General features: G+C 41.2%; 3 long non-coding RNA genes across 3 annotated transcripts in view; 1 reads left to right on the top strand and 2 right to left on the bottom strand.

Moving 5' to 3' along the window:
* The window catches only part of LOC118888044, a 113,703-nt gene that overhangs the window by 83,345 nt on the left and 11,288 nt on the right, over positions 1-19,070 (top strand). The gene's annotated exons all lie outside the window — the stretch shown is intronic.
* The window catches only part of LOC118888045, a 33,792-nt gene that overhangs the window by 4,939 nt on the left and 9,783 nt on the right, over positions 1-19,070 (bottom strand). The window lies entirely within an intron of this gene.
* Positions 13,052-17,305, bottom strand: LOC118888046. Its single transcript, XR_005018231.1, has 3 exons — positions 17,212-17,305; positions 16,034-16,149; positions 13,052-13,515 (listed from the first exon to the last, which is right to left on the bottom strand). It is a non-coding gene; the product is annotated as an uncharacterized LOC118888046 (long non-coding RNA).

The raw sequence follows: 19,070 nt of genomic DNA, 5'->3' as shown, positions 1-19,070 counted from the left end.
GAAGACAAATGAGAGACTTCATATTATATTGCATTAAGACTTTAGACATCCTTTCTGCATACGTGATCGTATTTAATCACATTGATCCTATTTGAGGCTATTGCTGTCCTCTGGAGGGAGATGAGGAAGGTGAGGCTCAGAGACATGTGTTTGCTGAGTTCATACTGTTTGTGAGCAGAAACCAGGAGACTAGACTCTGGGCTCAGATTTTCATACAAGCTCTTCCACTAAGTAGCTCTGTAACTGAGGCAAGACACTTTTCTCTGGGTGTTAGTCCCCTTTTAAATTAAATAACAGATTTTAACAATACAATCTCTAAGCTCCTTCGAGCGCTGACATTGCAGGGTTCAACGACCAGTCCCCAGGCCTCTGATTCCTGGTCCATCCCTCTTTCCACCACCCCATCCTGCCTTCCTCGCTCCAACCTGACAGGCTCTTACTCAGCTAGGAGAGCTGTGATGTCTCGGACCAAACTTGGACACAGAGGCACTGCCCTAAAACCTGAGAAGCCGTGGGGTCAGGACAGTCCAAGAGGGCTTCCCACTGGCCACAGCTCAGAAGAGATATAAGTAAGATCCAGAAGAACAAGGCAGCAACGAAAAACACTGGGTTAACAACAGCCAAAACAAGATAAACAATGAAAGCCAAGGATCTCTGCTAAGACTGACGGTCCTGTGCAGCTGCCTGCCATGAGCCGGCCAGAGGTCAAGAAAGAAGGGGTCATGCAAAGAGGGAGGCAACCATGCACTGGGAATCAAGTAAGAAAAGTGGCCAGATGGACACCAGGTGGGAAGCTGACCCGTGGCGCCAACAGTCAGATGGCCAGCGTGATTCAGACGCTGGATCAGGACAAGGATGGTCTCCCCTCTGGTCTTTTATATTGCTTTTAATCTTGTAGAGTGTAGGGTATAAACTAAAGTGATCATGGTGACCTAGCGAGCCAGAACTTTCTGGATAAAGGAGCAGTGGAATCACAGGTGGAGAGGAGTGGGATTGCTAAATGGACGCGGTTCTTGTCGCTTCCCACACCCAGGCACACCACACCACGTGCGCTATTACAGCCTTCACGTGGACGAGACTCTGCGCTCCGCCGAGCTCGGTGAGGGTGTGGCGCGCTGGTGACCTGTGAGGTAAGCCTGCCTGCCTGCCTCTGTGACAAGGTCAGACTTCCTTCCGCTGAAGCCTGTTTCCCCTGAAGTCAACAAGTGTGGAGAAAGGACTTGAGAAGTTGGGGTTTGTGAAGAAAGCTTCTTAGATGTGATTGTGAAATTATTTACTGAAGAAGCCTACTTCTTTGGGGGCAGGGGAGAAAATCCTACATCTACTGGACACTGTAGGGGGCGCTGTGATGCACGCGCCGCCCGCCCGCCTGGGACGGAAGAGCTCCTCCCCGCCGCGGAAAGCCTGGGCGGCGGCAGCTCGCAGCTCGCTCCCTGCCCCGGACCCACGGCCTCTGCAGGGGGCAGCCTCGTCCGCGGTCACGCTCCCCGCGCTGCGGAGCCCACGTCCAGTGACTGGCTGCTGTGGGCGTCTAAAGGTGCAGCCCCCTCGCTCCAGCTGGGGCCACTCTAGCTCCAGAGTCCCCCTCCCCACCCCCTGGGCTGTAGAACTGGTCCTCTCGGGCCCCCTCTGTCTGGTCCTGCCGCACTGATTTCCCCACGTGATTCTGACAGTCGTTCCAGCAAACGTCCTGCAAGTGAGTCACCGCCTAAGTGCTGGCTTCCAGGGTAACCGACCTACAGCAGACCCTCCAACAGGCGAGGAACAATTACTTAAAACAAGATGACTGTCTGGGATTTATCAAGTAACAGAACAGCAGCAACAAAAAACAATAGTGGGCTTCCCTGGTGGCGCAGTGGTTGAGAATCTGCCTGCCAATGCAGGGGACACGGGTTCGAGCCCTGGTCTGGGAAGATCCCACATGCCGCGGAGCAACTAGGCCCGTGAGCCACAATCACTGAGCCTGCGCGTCTGGAGCCTGTGCTCCGCAGCAAGAGAGGCCGCGATGGTGAGAGGCTCGCGCACCGCGATGAAGAGTGGCCCCCGCTTGCCACAACTAGAGGAAGCCCTCGCACAGAAACGAAGACCCAACACAGTCATAAATAAATTAATTAATTAATTAAAAAAAAACAATAGTAATAACAGCTACTTTAAATGAGCTCTTACTACATGTCAGGCATAGTCTGTTATCCCATAAAATCCTCACAGCAGTGCTACTGAATAGATATTAGTATCTCCGTTTTACAGATGAGAACACTGAAGTCTAAAGAGGTTAAAGTACTGTTCCCAAGGTCACAGAACTGATAAGATCTGTCTGGCATTTGAACTCAGGTCTATCTGGTCACAAAGCCTGCACAGCATGTCTATTCTAGTATCCACACTGGAAGCACTTTTGCCATCAGATAGAACTGTGAATCCAAACAGTTATTATGCAGTGATCACCTCGATATTCTAAGAATCGCATTGCATTGGGAAAGCAGGAAGGGTAGGAGAGAAAGGGAGTGTGGGCAGCGTTTCCTGTGCTTTGCTCTAATTGAAATCAAAGATAAACAGACTTCATTAAGTTCGATCTTATAAGGAATCTTACCTAAATCTATTCTTCGTTAGTAATTGTTGAGTTGAATTGTGTCCCCCCAGAAGCTATGTTGAAGTTCTAACCCCCAGTGTGTGACCTTACTGGAAACAGGGTCACTGCAGATGTGGTTAAGAGGAGGCCATCCTGGGGTGAAGGGGCCCTACTCCAACATGGCTGGGGCCCTCGAGACAAGACAGTGTGAAGGCCCGGGTGAGAACCCATGTGACGGCAGAGGCAGAGATGGAGAGGGGCAGCTCCAAGCCAAGGAGCACCAAGGATCACCAGCCGCCCCCAGGAGCTAGGACGAGGCAGCGAAGGGTTCTACCCAGAGCCTCAGAGGGGGCGTGGCCCTGCCGACTCCTTGGTCTCAGACTTCTAGCCTTCAGAACTGTGAGAGAATGAAGTTCCGTTGTTTTAAGACACACTCTTTGTGGTACTTTGTTATAGCAGCCACAGGAAACTAGTACAGAATCATGTAAACGCAGAGAAAAGCGACAAGGATATAGCCCATCAAGTTTATGTCCACCAAACTTTTTAATTGGAAAAATTCACGTCTGATAAAACCACCACAAGCAGTAGTGTAACAGTAGATGTTTAACAACCAGCTCCAAAAAAAAGGTATTTGTAGGTACGTGTGTGTCAATATATGTCTATAACTGATATAAAGGATATGTAACACAATTTAGAAATAATAAAATATACAGTGCTCTTTATTATCAATTCCATATAGCCAACTGATTCTCACAGAAAGCTTTCTGTTGATTTTTGCTAAATTCCGAATCCGTAGCCAGCCCGGAGTTATAACTGATGAATGAGTCATGACATGAATGTCACTGGTAAGATTATATTTAATTCAAATTCTAGTTAGTAGGCATCTTTCACTGAAGTGAAATGGGTTTTAATAAATGATTACTGTCGCTACTCTAAAATAATAGTGGGTAACACTTACTGAATATTTACTATGTGTCAGTCTCCACGCCAGGCACAGAGGACACAGCAGCCCCCAGACACAGTTCCTCCTTTGTGGAGCTTAGTCTGAGAGAAGACAGACACTAAAAGAAAATTTAGTGTGCGGGAGATGCATGGCTCCATTCAATTTAGGATGCTAAGATCCTGAGAGTTTCCTCCCCAGCTGAGGACTGAGTCAGAGGACTGACACTGCAGTCCTAAGGAGAAAGGATGGGTTGGAGATACCTTTGCTGGGATTTTTGGACATGATTTGGTGATTGGATATAAACACAAAGGAAAAAGAGGAAGGATTAAATACTCAGCTTTGTGGCGTAAAGTACTTTCATTCAATTATCAATTTAACGAATATTTATTGAGTAACTACAAGTGACAGGCAGCATTCTAGGTATTGAGGGTGCAGTGCTGAGCAAGAAAAGGCACCTTAGTGAGACGTGGGGAGGAGACAGACAACCAATGGGTCAATTAGTCAATAAATCGTTAAGTGATGGCTGCTAAGCAAAGCATTAAAATAGGCTGATGTGATAGAGGAGGAGACTTTGGATTGGACTGGGCGGCGGGGGGGACCTGTCTGAGGAGATGACATTTAAACTAAGTTCTGAAGAACAAGAACAAGACAACCGTGCAAAGTAGGAGAAACAGCATCACAGGAAGAGGGACTATTTGCTGAAATTCTCCAAGGCAAAAATGAGCTTAGTGAAATGAGAAATGGGTAGCGTTGCCAGATATAGAAATAAAAATACAAGATATCCAGTTAAATTTGAATTTTAGGTAACCAGCTATTTTTATTTTAGTATTAATATGTCCCATACAATATTTGGAACATACTTATACCAAGAAAAAAAAAAAACTTTGTTGTTTATCTGAAATTCAAATTTAACTGGGTACATGTAGAAAACTCCTAAAGAATCAAAACCACAAATTCTTAGAACTAATAGCAATTACATGAAGATTTGTGGACACAAGTTTACTATACAAAAGTCAACTGCTTTCCTGTATATCAGCAATGAAAAATTGGAATTTTATTTTATTTTATTCTATTTATTATTTATTTTTTATTTTTTTATTTTTTGGCTACACCACATGGCTTGTGGGATCTTAGTTCCCCGATCAGGGATCGAACCCCAGGTCCACATTAACCACTGGACCACCAGGGAATTCCCAACAACTGGAATTTTAAATTAAAAACACAATACCATTTGCATTACCACCAAAAGAAAAAGAAAAAGAATAAGAATAAAGAAAGAAACACTTAGACTTAGGAATGTATAAACCTAACAAAATATGTACAAGATCTATATGAAGAAAACTAAAAAAAGCTTTGATGAAAGAAATCAAAGAAGATCTAAACAAGTTCAAGGATAGGCAGAGAAAATATTGTCAAGATGTCAGTGCTTCTCATCCTGACCTATAGAGTCAGTGCAGTACCAATGAAAATACCAGGAAGTTATTTTGTGGTTATCAAGAAACTGATTCTAAAGTTTGTATGGATAGGCAAAATACCCACAATATCCAACATAATATTGAAGAAGAACAAAGTTGGAGGACTGACATTACTCAACATCAAGACTGTAAACCTACAGTAATCAAGACAGTGTAGTACTGGTGAAAGAATAGACAAATGGCCAGTAGAACAGAATAGAGAGTTCAGGAATAGACCTGCATAAGTATAGTCAACGGCTCTGTGACAGAGATGCAAAGGCAATTCAACAGAAAAGATAGTCTTTCCAACAAATGGTGCTGGAACAACTGGATATCCACATGCAAAAAATTAATCTAGACATAGACCTTACACCCTTCCCCAAAATTAGCTCAAAATGGAACATAGACCTAAATATAAAATTTAAAACTATAAAACTTCTGGAAGATAAGATATGAGAACGTCTAAGTGGTGCATTTGATGACGACTTTTTAGATACAACACCTAACAGCACAAACCATGAAAGAAAAATTCGTTAAGTAGAATTTCATTAAAATTAAAAACTTCTGTTGAAAGGTATTGTTAAGTGAATGAAAGAACAAGCCAAAAACTGAGAGAAAATATTTGCAAAACATACAAGTAAAAGAACTTGTATTCAAAATAGCACAAAGAACTCTTAAAACTCAACAATAAGAAAACAAATGACCCAATTATAAAGAAGGTAAAAGATCTGAATAGACAGTCATCAAAGAAGATACACAGGTGGCAAATAAGCCTCTGAAAAAATGCTCAACATCTTATGTCATCAGGAAATTGCAAATTTCCTAACAAACTATACAGCTATTAGAATGATTAGAATCTAAAACACTGACACCACCAAATGCTGGTGAGATTGTGGAGCAATGGGAACTCTCATTCATTACTGATGGGAATGCAAAATGGTACAGCCACTTCAGAAGACAGTTTGTCAGTTTCTTACACTGCTAAACATACTCTAACCACACAATCCAGCAATCATGCTCCTTGATATTTACTCAAATGAGCTGAAAACTTCTATCTACAAAAAACCTGCACATGAGTGTTTATAGCAGCTTTATTCATAATTGCCAAACCTTGGAAGCAATAAAGATATTCTTCAATAGGCGAATAGAAACGAAGTTTGATATATCCATACAGTGGAATATTACTCAGCAACAAGAAGAAATGAACCATCAAGCCACAAAAACATGGAAGAACCTTAAATGTATTCTGCTAAGTGAAAGAAGCCAGTCTGGAAAGGGTACATACTGTATAATTCCAACAATATGACTTTCTGGAAGAGGCAAAGCTATAGAGAATAAAATGGTCAACAATTACCAGGGGTTGGAGGGGAATCAGAGGGGAGCTGAGTAGCTGGGGCACCCGGGATCATTAGGTCAGTGAAACTATTCTGTGTGATAATGTAACTCCAAAAAAGATAAACATGTGCCATTAAGCACATGTCATTATACATTTGCCAAAACCTATAGAAGTGTACAATATAAAGAGTGAACTATGGACTTTATTTAATAATAATGTGTTAATAATGATTCACCAGTTGTAACATGTATCACAAGATATCAATAGGGAAAATTGTGTGGGAGGGTGGAGAGGGTATATGGAAACTCTACTTTCTGCTCAATTGCGCTAAAAATCAAAGTGTATTAATTAAAAAAAGAATTTAATTGGGCATCCTGTATGTTACCTGGCAACCCTAGGAACACAGAGAAACCCCTGTGGTTGGACTTAGTGGGTGAATGGAGAGTGGAATGGGATAAACTTAAAGAAGTAGAGAAGGGCCAGAGTACAGAGAGCTTTGTAAACCAGAAGGAGTTGTGATTTCATTCTAAGTGTAATGCGATGCCCCTGGAAAGATCAGTATTTAAAAAATTCTCTCTGGCTGCCGTGTGGAGAATGGATGATTCCTGCCATGGAAGCGGGAGGCCTTTCCAAGGGGCTTGCATTTGCCCAGACGGGAAGTGAGGGCGCCTTGGCTGGTGGCAGAGGAGGTGGAGAACAGTGGTCAGATCTCTAAAGTGGGGACAGAAACAACAGAGTTTTGTGCTGGGATTGGGGACGGAGAATGAGTGGAAGAGAGGAGACAGACCTTTTTACGGAGATGGTAAAGACTAGATGTAAAAAGTCAAAAGAGGGCTTCCCTGGTGGCGCAGTGGTTGAGGGTCTGCCTGCCGATGCAGGGGACACGGGTTCGAGCCCTGGTCTGGGAGGATCCCACATGCCGCGGAGCAACTGGGCCCGTGTGCCACAACTACTGAGCCTGCGCGTCTGGAGCCTGTGCTCCACAACAAGAGAGGCCGCGACAGTGAAGGGCCCGCGCACCGCGATGAAGAGTGGCCCCCGCTTGCCGCAACTAGAGGAAGCCCTCGCACAGCAGCGAAGACCCAACACAGCCAAATAAATAAATAAATAAATAAATTTATAAAAAAAAAAAGTCAAAAGAGTTTTTTGTCCTTTGAGATGTCTATTAAATATCCAAGTGGAGGTGTCAATTTTACTGAGCTAGGGAATGATGTCATTAACTTATACTGGAAACAATGGCAAAGGAGCAGTTTGCATGGGAAAGGTCATAAACTGGATTTTTGACATGTTAAATTTGTGACACTGTGAGAGATCTGAATGCATGTGCTGAGTAGGCAGCCCCATTTCTTAGTCTGAAGTTGAGAAGAGAAAGTTTGGCCTGGAGATACCATTTGGAAATTGCTGGTACGTAAGATACAACTGGAGTCATGGTGTTCAATGAGGTTGCTTGTTGAGGCTCACATGTCCTAATCTTTGCTTTATAACCCAGGATGGCACAGAGTAGGGTAAGCAGTCTCTCCAAGGCTGGCTACTGCTCCCCATAGGCTACAACCCAGGTCTTTTCTCCTTTGGACCCCCAAACTAGTTTTCACTGGGACCCCACCAACTTGTTCTGGGGGATGGAGATGGGGGCACAGAGCTTGGCATTTACACTACTTCTCATTGTATTCTTCCTCTCATCCCATCTCTCTCTCTCTCTCTCTCTCTCCCTCTCCCCGAATCTTTGAGCTCTTTAATGTGTCGAGGGGGTGAAAAGGGACCTGTTCTACAGAGTCACCATTGCCTCACCCCCAGGTTATTAGTGCTTCCACTTAAAATTTGCTTCATTTCTGACAACACTCTTCCCAAGGCAAGTGTTGGTCTGCATCACATAGTCCGAGTAGGGCTGGGGTAGAAGAACGCAACAAGCTGGTTAAATCGCAAGTACAATTTCACTAGCTATCTGTTCCTTATTGTGGGTCCCTTCTCCAGTCTGCACATGTGTCTCCTTCCACCTTCTTAAACAGCCAACTGTTTTGTTTATCAGTGCACTGACAGAGCTTCATTTTTGAGAACCCTCCCATCATTCTTGAGATATTTTCTCCCTTACTTTCTTTAGAGTGAGAATCTAAGGTGAGGGTTCTCTAGGAATGAGATAATAGTTAGTAGGGAGGTAAAATCTGCTTTTGTCAAATCACTCATGCTTTTATTGACCTGGACAATTACCTGGGATTTGTGCAGCTACTTATTTTCTAATTCTTCTCTCTACCATAACTCTTTTTTATGTCCAAATTTTAAAATTACTTTTCAGTTGAGGCATAACATGAATATGGTAAAGTGTTTAAATTGCCCAGTTCTTATATGTACAATGAATGATTTTTAAGCTTGTATACAACTATGTAGTCCATACTGTTTTTAACCTTTTGTTTTCTTTCCAGAATAGTGAAAAGAAAACATGTCACAGAAAATATAGCTAGTTATGTTATTTAATCTCTTTAGACCAACATTCACAAACTTTTGGATCTCTGGACCACTTTACACTGCTAAAAATTATTGAGACCCTTAAGAGCTCTTTGCTTGTGTTACTTGAGAGATAGATAGGTAGGTAAGTAGGTAGATAGATGATAGAAAGATAGATGTATACTGATATATATTATAAATTAAATATGAAAAAGTTACAAAACACAAGAGTACAAAAGCACATATTCCATTCAATTTTGGAATAATGACACCATGGGAAACTTTTCTGTATACTTGTGAGAGGATGAGGGTGAAAAGGGCAAATAATGTCTTAGAATTATTATGAAAACAGTTATTATTATTATGGAAATAGCTTTCACCTCACACACTCCATGAAAGAGCCTTTAAGCTCTCCAGCAATGATCAAGAGACAGCACTTTGAAAATGACTCTTCAAGACCTCAGTTTTTATTTCTACATAATATGATATTAGACTAGATAATCTTTAATAGTCTTTTTACTCTGATTTCTATGATCTCTGACTTCCATTTTTTGCTGCCCCTTTAAGTTCACAGAACACTTTCCCACATTCACTTATTTTCTTTCTCACTGCTGTGAGACAGTAGAATAGCCCATGTGTTATGTAGAGCACGGGGAAAGGTCAGGAGTGAAAAGCTGATGTTCAGAGATCAGCCCTAAAAGCTTCCAGGACCTCATCAGATGCCATAGAGCCTGATGTGCTGGAAGGCTTCCTGTGTGATCAGATATGAGATCCCCATTTCTGCTTCACCAGAGCGCTTTTTATATAGTGGTGTTCCACATAGATTTAATTTTTTAAAAAGAGGGTATTCCAAGCAAACAAACAAACAAACAAAAAAGATAAACTGAACCTCCTCAAAATTAAAAGCTTTTGTGGATCAAAAGACACAATCAGGGACTTCCCTGGTGGCGCAGTGGTTAAGAATCCGCCTGCCAATACAGGGGACATGGGTTCGATCCGTGGTCCGGGAAGATCCCACATGCCACAGAGCAACTAAGCCCGTGAGCCACAACTACTGAGCCTGCGCTCTAGATCCCGCGAGCCACAACTACTGAGTCCATGAGCCACAACTACTGAGCCCATGTGCCACAACTGCTGAAGCCCACGTGCCTAGAGCCCATGCTCCACAACAAGAGAAGCCACCACAATGAGAAGCCTGTGCACCACAGCAAAGAGTAGCCCTGCTCAGCGCAACTAGAGAAAGCCCGCGCACAGGAATGAAGACCCAATGCAGCCAAAAAAAAAAAAAAAAAGTCACAATCAAGAAGTGGACAGAACAGGAGAAAATATTTGCAAGTCATGTATATGACAAGAGTCTAGTGTCCAGAATATGTAAGGAAGTTGTCAACGCAATAATAAAAAGACAAATAATCCAATTTTTTAAATGGGCAAAAGATTTGAATAGACGTTTCTTCTAAAATATATATACAAATGGCCAAGAAGCACATAAAAAGATGCTCAACATCATTAGCCACTAGGGAAATGCAAATCAAACCCACAGTGAGATACCACTTCACACCTACTAGGATGCCTATAATCAAAACGACAGGCAATGATAAGCGTTGATGAGGCTGTGGAGAAACTGGAACGCTCACACATTCTTGCTGGGATTGTGCAATGGTGCAGCTGCTGTGGAAAACAGTTTTACATTTGTTCAAAAAGTTGAACATAGAGTTACCATATGACCCAGCAATTCCACTCCTAGGTATATATCCAAGAGAATATAAAATATATGTTCAACTCTATGACATAAATCACAGCAAGATCCTTTTTGACCCACCTCCTAGAGAAAGGGAAATAAAAACAAAAATAAACAAATGGGACCTAATGAAACTTAAAAGCTTTTGCACAGCAAAGGAAACCATAAACAAGACCAAAAGACAACCCTCAGAATGAGAGAAAATATTTGCAAATGAAGCAACTGACAAAGGATTAATCTCCAAAATTTACAAGCAGCTCATGCAGCTCAATATTAAAAAAACAAACACCCAATCCAAAAATGGGCAGAAGACCTAAATAGACATTTCTCCAAAGAAGATATACAGATTGCCAACAAACACATGAAAGAATGCTCAACATCATTAATCATTAGAGAAATGCAAGTCAAAACTACAATGAGATATCACCTCACAGCGGTCAGAATGGCCATCATCAAAAAATCTACAAACAATAAATGCTGGAGAGGGTGTGGAGAAAAGGGAACCCTCTTGCACTGTTGGTGGGAATGTAAACTGATACAGCCACTACGGAAAACAGTATGAAGGTTCCTTAAGAAACTAAAAATAGAACTACCATACAACCCAGCAATCCCACTACTGGGCATATACCCTGAGAAAACCATAATTCAAAAAGAGTCATGTACCAAAATGTTCATTGCAGCTCTATTTACAATAGCCAGGACGTGGAAGCAACCTAAGTGTCCATCAACAGATGAATGGATAAAGAAGATGTGGTACATATATACAATGGAAAATTACTCAGCCATAAAAAGAAACGAAATTGAGTTATTTGTAGTGAGGTGGATGGACCTAGAGTCTGTCATACAGAGTGAAGTAAGTCAGAAAGAGAAAAACAAATACCGTATGCTAACACATATATATGGAATCTAAGGGAAAAAAAAAAAGGTCATGAAGAACCTAGTGGCAAGATGGGAATAAAGACACAGACCTACTAGAGAATGGACTTGAGGATATGGGGAGGGGGAAGGGTAAGCTGTGACAAAGTGAGAGAGTGGCATGGACATATATACACTACCAAATGTAAAATAGATAGCTAGTGGGAAGCAGCCGCATAGCACAGGGAGATCAGCTCGGTGCTTTGTGACCACCTAGAGGGGTGGAATAGGGAGGGTGGGAGGGAGGGAGACGCAAGAGGGAAGAGATTTGGGAACATGTGTATATGTATAACTGATTCACTTTGTTATAAAGCAGAAACTAACACACCATTGTAAAGCAATTATACTCCAATAAAGACGTTAAAAAGTCAATAAAATAAAATACATGTTCACACAAAAACTTGTACACAAATGTTCATAGCAGCAATATTTCAAAATAGCCCAAAGTGGAAACAACTCAAATATCCATCAACTGATAAATGATTATATAAATTTGGTATATCCATACAATGGAATATAATTCAGCCATGAATAAAGTCCTGATTCATGCTACAACATGGATGAACCTTAAAAACATTATGCTAAGTGAAAAAGCCAGACACAAAAGGCCACATATTGTACGATGACATTTATGAAATGTCCAGAATAGACAAATCCCTACAGAGAGAAAGTAGATTAGTGGTTGCTAGGAGATGGGGAGAGGAGGGAATGGTGCGTGACTGGTAACAGGTATGGAGGGTTTTTCTGAAATAATAAAAATGTTCTGGTATTATACAGTGGTGATAGTTGCATAATATTGTGGATAAACTGAAAACCACTTTATTAGTATCTACTTTATTATATGAAAACTACTTTATTCGTATATACTTTAGTATATACTAAAAACCACTTTAAAATGATGAGTTTTGTGTTCTATGAATTATATCCCAAACAAATACTGTGGAAAAAAATGTTGTCCTCCAGAAATTATTATTTGGAGCTTTAGAGACAACTTGAAACAAACTTTGTGATCCAGAAAATAAACAAATGGGTGGAGGAGACTGTAGTGTAGATTTCTGCTGAGGAGGAGTTTGTGGAGAATCCTTGTTGCCAGATTGAGTGCAGCGTTGGGCTTAGTTCCTGGGTCACTTCGCTCCCAGGGCAACTGCTGTCGAGCTCAGAGTTTGAAAATGCAGTTGTCTGGGACTTCCCTGGTGGTCCAGTGGTTAAGATTCCAGGTAGGCTTCCACCGCAAGGTGAGTGGGTTCGATCCCTGGCTGTGCCGCATGCTGCACGGCACAGCCAAAACATAAATAAATAAAATATTTTTTTTAAATGCAGTTGTTTAAGCTGAGTGAATACAGTGCTGGTGGGGCAGATGCAAACCCACAAGAAAGTATAGACAAGCCAGTTTAAGGGCTGCCTACCACGCCCTAAGCCTGGGTTAGGGCAGAACTTACATGTGTTCTTGTGAAACTCAGGCAGAGATGAAACTTTAGAAACTACTAGAAAGAAGGAAACAAGAACAAAACCCCAAACACCAGCGTACCCATGACAGCACATGGGTCCCATACATCATGGAAAAATCATCTGCTTCCGCATGGAGTGCCTTTTCTCTGGTCACCTGTGGAGTTTGGGAAGGGTGATCCAATCAAAGCAGCCCTCATTTGAATTCATTCCCCAAAGAAGAACACAAAGGCAGGAGAATGGAGTTTAATGGCAAAAGACAAATTTTTAAATATGACAGAAACACATTTGATGGTGTGAGATGGGGTAAGTCCAGTAGCGAATGGACAGATGAACTTTCTCCTGAAGCCATGCCCGGATCTACAGCTGGAGTAGGAACTGGGAGACGGGAGAAGCAGAGTGAGACTCAGGCTCCTGGTGGTAGCTCCACGGGGAAAAGGAGACCAACCGGTCCTAAGGTAGAGAGACTTCCAGAAAAGGAGCACAAGGGCGGGTCTCGACATCCCAGGTAAGGGACCGGCCTGGTGTCAGTGGGGCTGCGTTCAGGTGTCGACTTCCTGGGGTTGCAGAGGTGCCACATCAGTAGGTACCCTGGTCTGAATTTTCAAGGCACGACTAAGATGACCCCACGCAGGTGGGAGGGAGGAGGAGGCCCCAATAGGCTGGCGTGCAGGACTTCTGCAAGAGGCACCGGGTTTGAAAGGTATGTCATGTCTTGTGTGTTACCTAGGCTGATGATCCCAGAGTTCTGAGTTTACACTGAAGCAATGATATTCAAATGCAAACAAATAGTAACTGGACAGATATACGACTGCAACTACTGCATAGCATAAGCTATATATAGATTTACGTATTTACACTCCCAGGGAGAGAGAAGTGGAAAGATTTCTTTAAAAAAAAAAAGAAAGAAAGAAAAGTATACAGCCTTTTGATTAGTTTTCTCATGTTCTGTCTTCATGTAAAATGAAATTTAGGGCCAAAGGCTGTAAACAGTAACAAATATGCAACATCCATCTGGAGTGGTATATGAATAGTCACTAAGGAAACGTTTCCAAGAAAGAAACCATAAATGCTTTCACCAAAGCCAGATAATTAGAAGTGTTGTTAAAGAAACAGTGTAGGATTTAAAAAAAAAAAAAAAATCCCTGGTTAAGATAAAACAGATTTGATTACATTTTAGTTGCCAGTTCTCCCCCAAATCCTTAAAATCTTTCATGAAAATGAATTGAAATCGTAATTCTTAATAGGAAATTTGAGAACAATCAAGCTCTCTCAATAGATTAGAATGTTGCAAATTTCTGAAAATAATGTATAATCTTCAGAGTACAATGCGTCACACATTATTTTCTTCTCCTAACTCATGGGATGCTTTTTCCCTTTGAAAAAGATCCTCTATATCCTTTTTCTGTTTTAGTAAGTTTAGAGAAGGTAAATTTCATTACTATAATTTCATGTAGGCTTGCAAACAAAGACTGGCCCACATCATAAAGAGAACCACGGGGTGTCTGAAACATATCTGGCAACTGTGGTTATCCACGAAGTGCCCTTTGAGTTGGGGCAGGATTGTGTGAACGAGGAACTAAAGCACAGAAGGGAAAAGTAACCCTGGGATAAGAGCCTGAGTCAGGAGAAAACCCTGGTAGGTGGAGAGCTCTGGTACTCCCTGCCTTCTGGGCTGTGGTACCCGCAGCTAGGTTCACAGTCCCTTCTCTGAGATTCGTGGGGTCAGATGTGTTTCCAAGTTCCGAATGTTTTGGGCTTCGTGAAGGTAATCTATTTCGGACATACTGTGACAGATGGCGTGACACCCCAGGGAGGCTGGGGCAGTCGCGCACAACCCAACACAGCAGCACGTCTGCAGTTTCTGTGAACATCACACTAGCTGGGATAAAGGGAGACTAAGAATAGCCTCCAGTCAGTTCAGACCAGGTTTCGCCTTCAAATGAATTCTGAAAATCTTATGGTTTTCAGGAATTTCTTTGGAATTGTGGGCAAAAGATGGTGAACCTGTAATTAAATGTAAGAGTCTGTGCCCTCTTCCTCTGCACGGAGGGAAATCCTCTCTGGGCTCTGGGTGGAAAGTCCTCTCCAGTGGCTCCTTCACTCTGTCCCCCTTGAGCTCCACAGCAGAGCCTGAACGAGAGACAGCAGTGCCCCGACCCCTGTGCGACCCTGGCTGGACCATCAGTGAGTCTTGAAAGAGGTGCATTTGACCTTTAGTCAAATGTGGAGATCCTCGTTAGCTACACCCCAAGAGAAGGATTTTGTATTTGCTGGATCTGGTGCAGCATGGTGAGTATGTGAGTAGCCAAATCCTGGGGAATCTTTCACTCTATTGCTCACTTTTACCTAAATTAAGTGTATCGTTTGTCTCAACAGTGCAAGATAATCGATGATTAAAAAACATCTTAGTTTCCTAATGAACTTAGATGGATAAGGATCCCTGTCTGTTCTCCTCTATCTGCTCCCTTTCTCTCCCCACTGAGCCCTCTGCCCCCAATCCAAGTTACATGGAATTAAAAGTATGAGCAAATTTTGAAAAACCTTATCTGGGGTATTGAGATAACTAGCACTTGTTTTCAAGCATAACAGATGTAGCCAGTGTGAAGTAAAGTCATCTTTTTGGCTGTGAACCAATTTTAAAGTTTGAAATGGTCAAGTGGTCAGTTTAAGAACTGAAAATGCCATTTTCTTGGTCTTCAGACCTACTCAATGGAGGAAAATAATGAAGGAAAGAAATATAATGTGAGCTACACTTGCCACTTAAAATGTTCTAGTAGCTGCATTTAAAAATGTTAAAGGAAGGAAGTAAAATTAATTTTAATATGTTTTATTTAAGCTCATATATCAGGAACATTAACTTAATATAAAAAACAATGAGGGGTTTCCCTGGTGGTGCAGTGGTTGAGAATCTGCCTGCCAATGCAGGGGACACGGGTTCGAGCCCTGGTCTGGGAAGATCCCACATGCCGCGGAGCAACTAGGCCCGTGAGCCACAATTACTGAGCCTGCGCGTCTGGAGCTTGTGCTCCGCAACAAGAGAGGCCGCGATAGTGAGAGGCCCGCGCACCGCGATGAAGAGTGGCCCCCACTTGCCGCAACTAGAGAGAGCCCTTGCACAGAAACGAAGACCCAACACAGCCATAAATAAATAAATAAAATTTTTAAAAATAATAATAATAATGAAATAACTTACATTCTTTTTTTCACACCAAGTCTTCAAAGTCTTGTGTGTATTTTTTACTTAAAGACCATCTCGAATTGTACCAACCACATTTCAAGTGTTCAGTCGCCACATATGACCATCAGCTACTGTGTGGGGAACGTGAAAGTTTAGAAAATAGAGCCAGCACCCAAACCCTCAGCAATTTGTGATTCTTCTGGGGAAAGAATGGCTCCTACTTAAACTAATGAAGCACACAGGATTCAGGAGGAGAATCGCATGTCATTCCTTGGCTAAGCAGAAGTCACAATTTGAATCCAAACTTGGAGGAAACAGTGCAATGGAAAAGTTTTGCCCATCAATTTTTTTGCAAACCCAGGTATCTCTGTTGACTTTAACCCTGGTAGCAATGTAAACCGCTCTGAGGAAAGCAAACGTTAACATGGTAAATAAGTGTTGCAATGGTTCAAAAGTAAAATTCAAGCGTGTTTAGGCAGTTAGGCTTCCTGCCCTCTGCAGCCAGGGAATTTAGATTTTGCAATCTTGTTTTAGAGTAACCAGCTGCATCTAGATTTTCACCACCATAAAACGAGAATAATATACAGTGTTTGTTACAGGCATTGTTCTCAGTGTATTACATGCACTGATTTGTTTAATCCTCACAATAATTGTATAAGGAAGACACTATGTTTTATTCCCACTTGAAAGATGAAGAAACTGAGACCAAAAAGGTAAAGTAACTTCCCCGCAAGGTCACAGAGCTAAGGAGAAATGAATTAGAATTCAAACCCATGTTATTAATCATTATTCTCTAAACTACTAGATCTACAAGGTAAAAATAAGATGAAACCTCATTATCTTAAATAGAAATTATAGTATAAATGCAATATATTAATATTCAGAAACAACCCTTTATTAATGAAAATGACATTTGTTAAAGGAAATCCTATTCCGTTTATGTTTAAATTATATGTAGTTTGTCTCATGTTGTACTAAGACAGCTAAAATTTAAACTCATTCATTCATTTATTCTGCTCAAGTATCAACTCTCAGTGAGACTTTCCCTGATCACTTAAGGTAAAGTAGTAACAACCCCCCAGCCCTTGGCAATCTCAATCTTCCTTAACTATAAATTTATACATATAAATTCCTCATTATAAATATATACATTATAAATTTATATATAAATTCCTTATTATAAGTTTACTTACATGTTTGTGCTGTCTCTCTCCATCCTTAATAATATAAGCTCCACACAGGCAAGACTTGTTTTCTGTTTTGTTCACTACTATATTGCCAGTACCTAAGAACAATGTTTGGATCTTAGTAAATTCTCAATAAATATTTATTAATTGAATAAATGAATGATTTTTATATTTATTCATTCATTTATGCTGAAACAACACACATAGCAATTATGTACATAGACCGTGGAGCAAAATATACTTGTGTTGGGGTATAGCTGCCATTTACTATTTGTGAAGTATACAAATAATAATAAATATATTGACCTTGTAAGGTTATAGGGAATAGGATACCACTTTCTAAAAGTGACATAGAGGCTGACACACTGAATGTGGTTGTGTTGTTATCTTTGTAACATTTTTATTCCTTATCCATTCCTTAAATAAATACAGTGCCAAACACTGTGCTGGGTGCTGAAGGACTTTGCATTGAAGAAGACATCTCTTTTGAGATACCTTGTAGATTGTAGATACATTGCTGGACTGATGAGAAGGAAAGGAACTCTTCAGGACGCCACAGCCCTGCAGGCCTTAGCCCCGACCCCAGCCCCCAACCACAGAGTGAGCTGAAAGCAGAGTCAGGAGCTGGGAGCATTAAGCAAATGGGACGTGCAGTGTTTCCCTGAGGGCAAAGGCTGAGAGCTGTACTGCAGTCGGGAGCTCCAGCCTTGGGCCGGTGCCAGGTGGGCGAGGGAAGCCTGTGTTCTGACATCAGCCGGGGGTTTTCAGAGGGGGCTGAAGTAGACAGTGCCAGCTTCAGTAGTAGCAAAAGGAGGCACAAGTTCTCTCTGATGAAGTTTGCATGACTTCCATGCACTCAAGCAAATATGAGTTCAAAAAGATCACCAAACACACAAATAAACAAGACATCATGTCATAGAAAAAGGAGATAAACAGACTTAGACCCCAAAGGATTTCATATTTTTAAATTCTCAAATAAAGAATACATAATTCTTAAATACGAAGTATTTATGGAAATAAAGGATGGGATCATAAATTTGATCAAGAAACAAAATGATGGGTTGATTTACAAAACAGCCTAATAGAACTTTTTTTTTCTTTTTAGTTGATTTACAATGTCATGTTAGTTTCAGGTGTAGAGCAAAGTGATTCCGTTTATATATATATATATATACACACACACACACACACATATATAATGTATATATAAGCATCTATGTAAAGTATATATATAAGTATATATATACATATATAAAGTGTATGTATATACTTCTTCAGATTCTTTTCCATTATAGGTTATTACAAGATATTTAATATAGTTCCCTGTGCTATAGAGTAGGCCCCTGTTGTTTTTCTGTTTTACATATAGTATTGTGTATCTGCTAATCCCAAACGCCTAATTTATCCCTCCCTCCCCTTCCGCTTTGGTAACCATAAATTTGTTTTCTATGTATGTGAGTCTGTTTCTGCTTTGTAAATAAGTTCTTTTGCATCCTTTTTTTTAGATTCCACATGTAAGTGATATCATGTGATACTTGTCTTTGTAAGTGATATCATGTGATACTTGTCTTTCTTTGTCTGACTTCATTTAGTATGATAATCTCTAGGTCCATCCATGTTGCTGCAAATGGCATTATTTCATTCTTATTTATGGCTGAGTAGTATTCCATTGTATATATGGACCACATCTTATATATATACCACATCTTCTTTATCCATTGATCTGTTGATGGACACTTAGGTTGCTTCCATGTCTTGGCTATTGTGCATAGTGCTGCTTTGAACATTGGGGTGCATGTATCTTTTTGAATTAGAGTTTTTGTCTTTTCCAGATAGATGTCTAGGAGTGGAATTGCTGGATCCTA

The sequence above is a fragment of the Balaenoptera musculus genome, chromosome 21, assembly GCF_009873245.2.
Source record: "Balaenoptera musculus isolate JJ_BM4_2016_0621 chromosome 21, mBalMus1.pri.v3, whole genome shotgun sequence".
NCBI classification, from domain to species: Eukaryota; Metazoa; Chordata; class Mammalia; order Artiodactyla; family Balaenopteridae; genus Balaenoptera; species Balaenoptera musculus.
The sequence above is the reverse complement of the archived record's forward strand: the minus strand, read 5'-3'. Positions and strand labels throughout refer to the sequence as shown.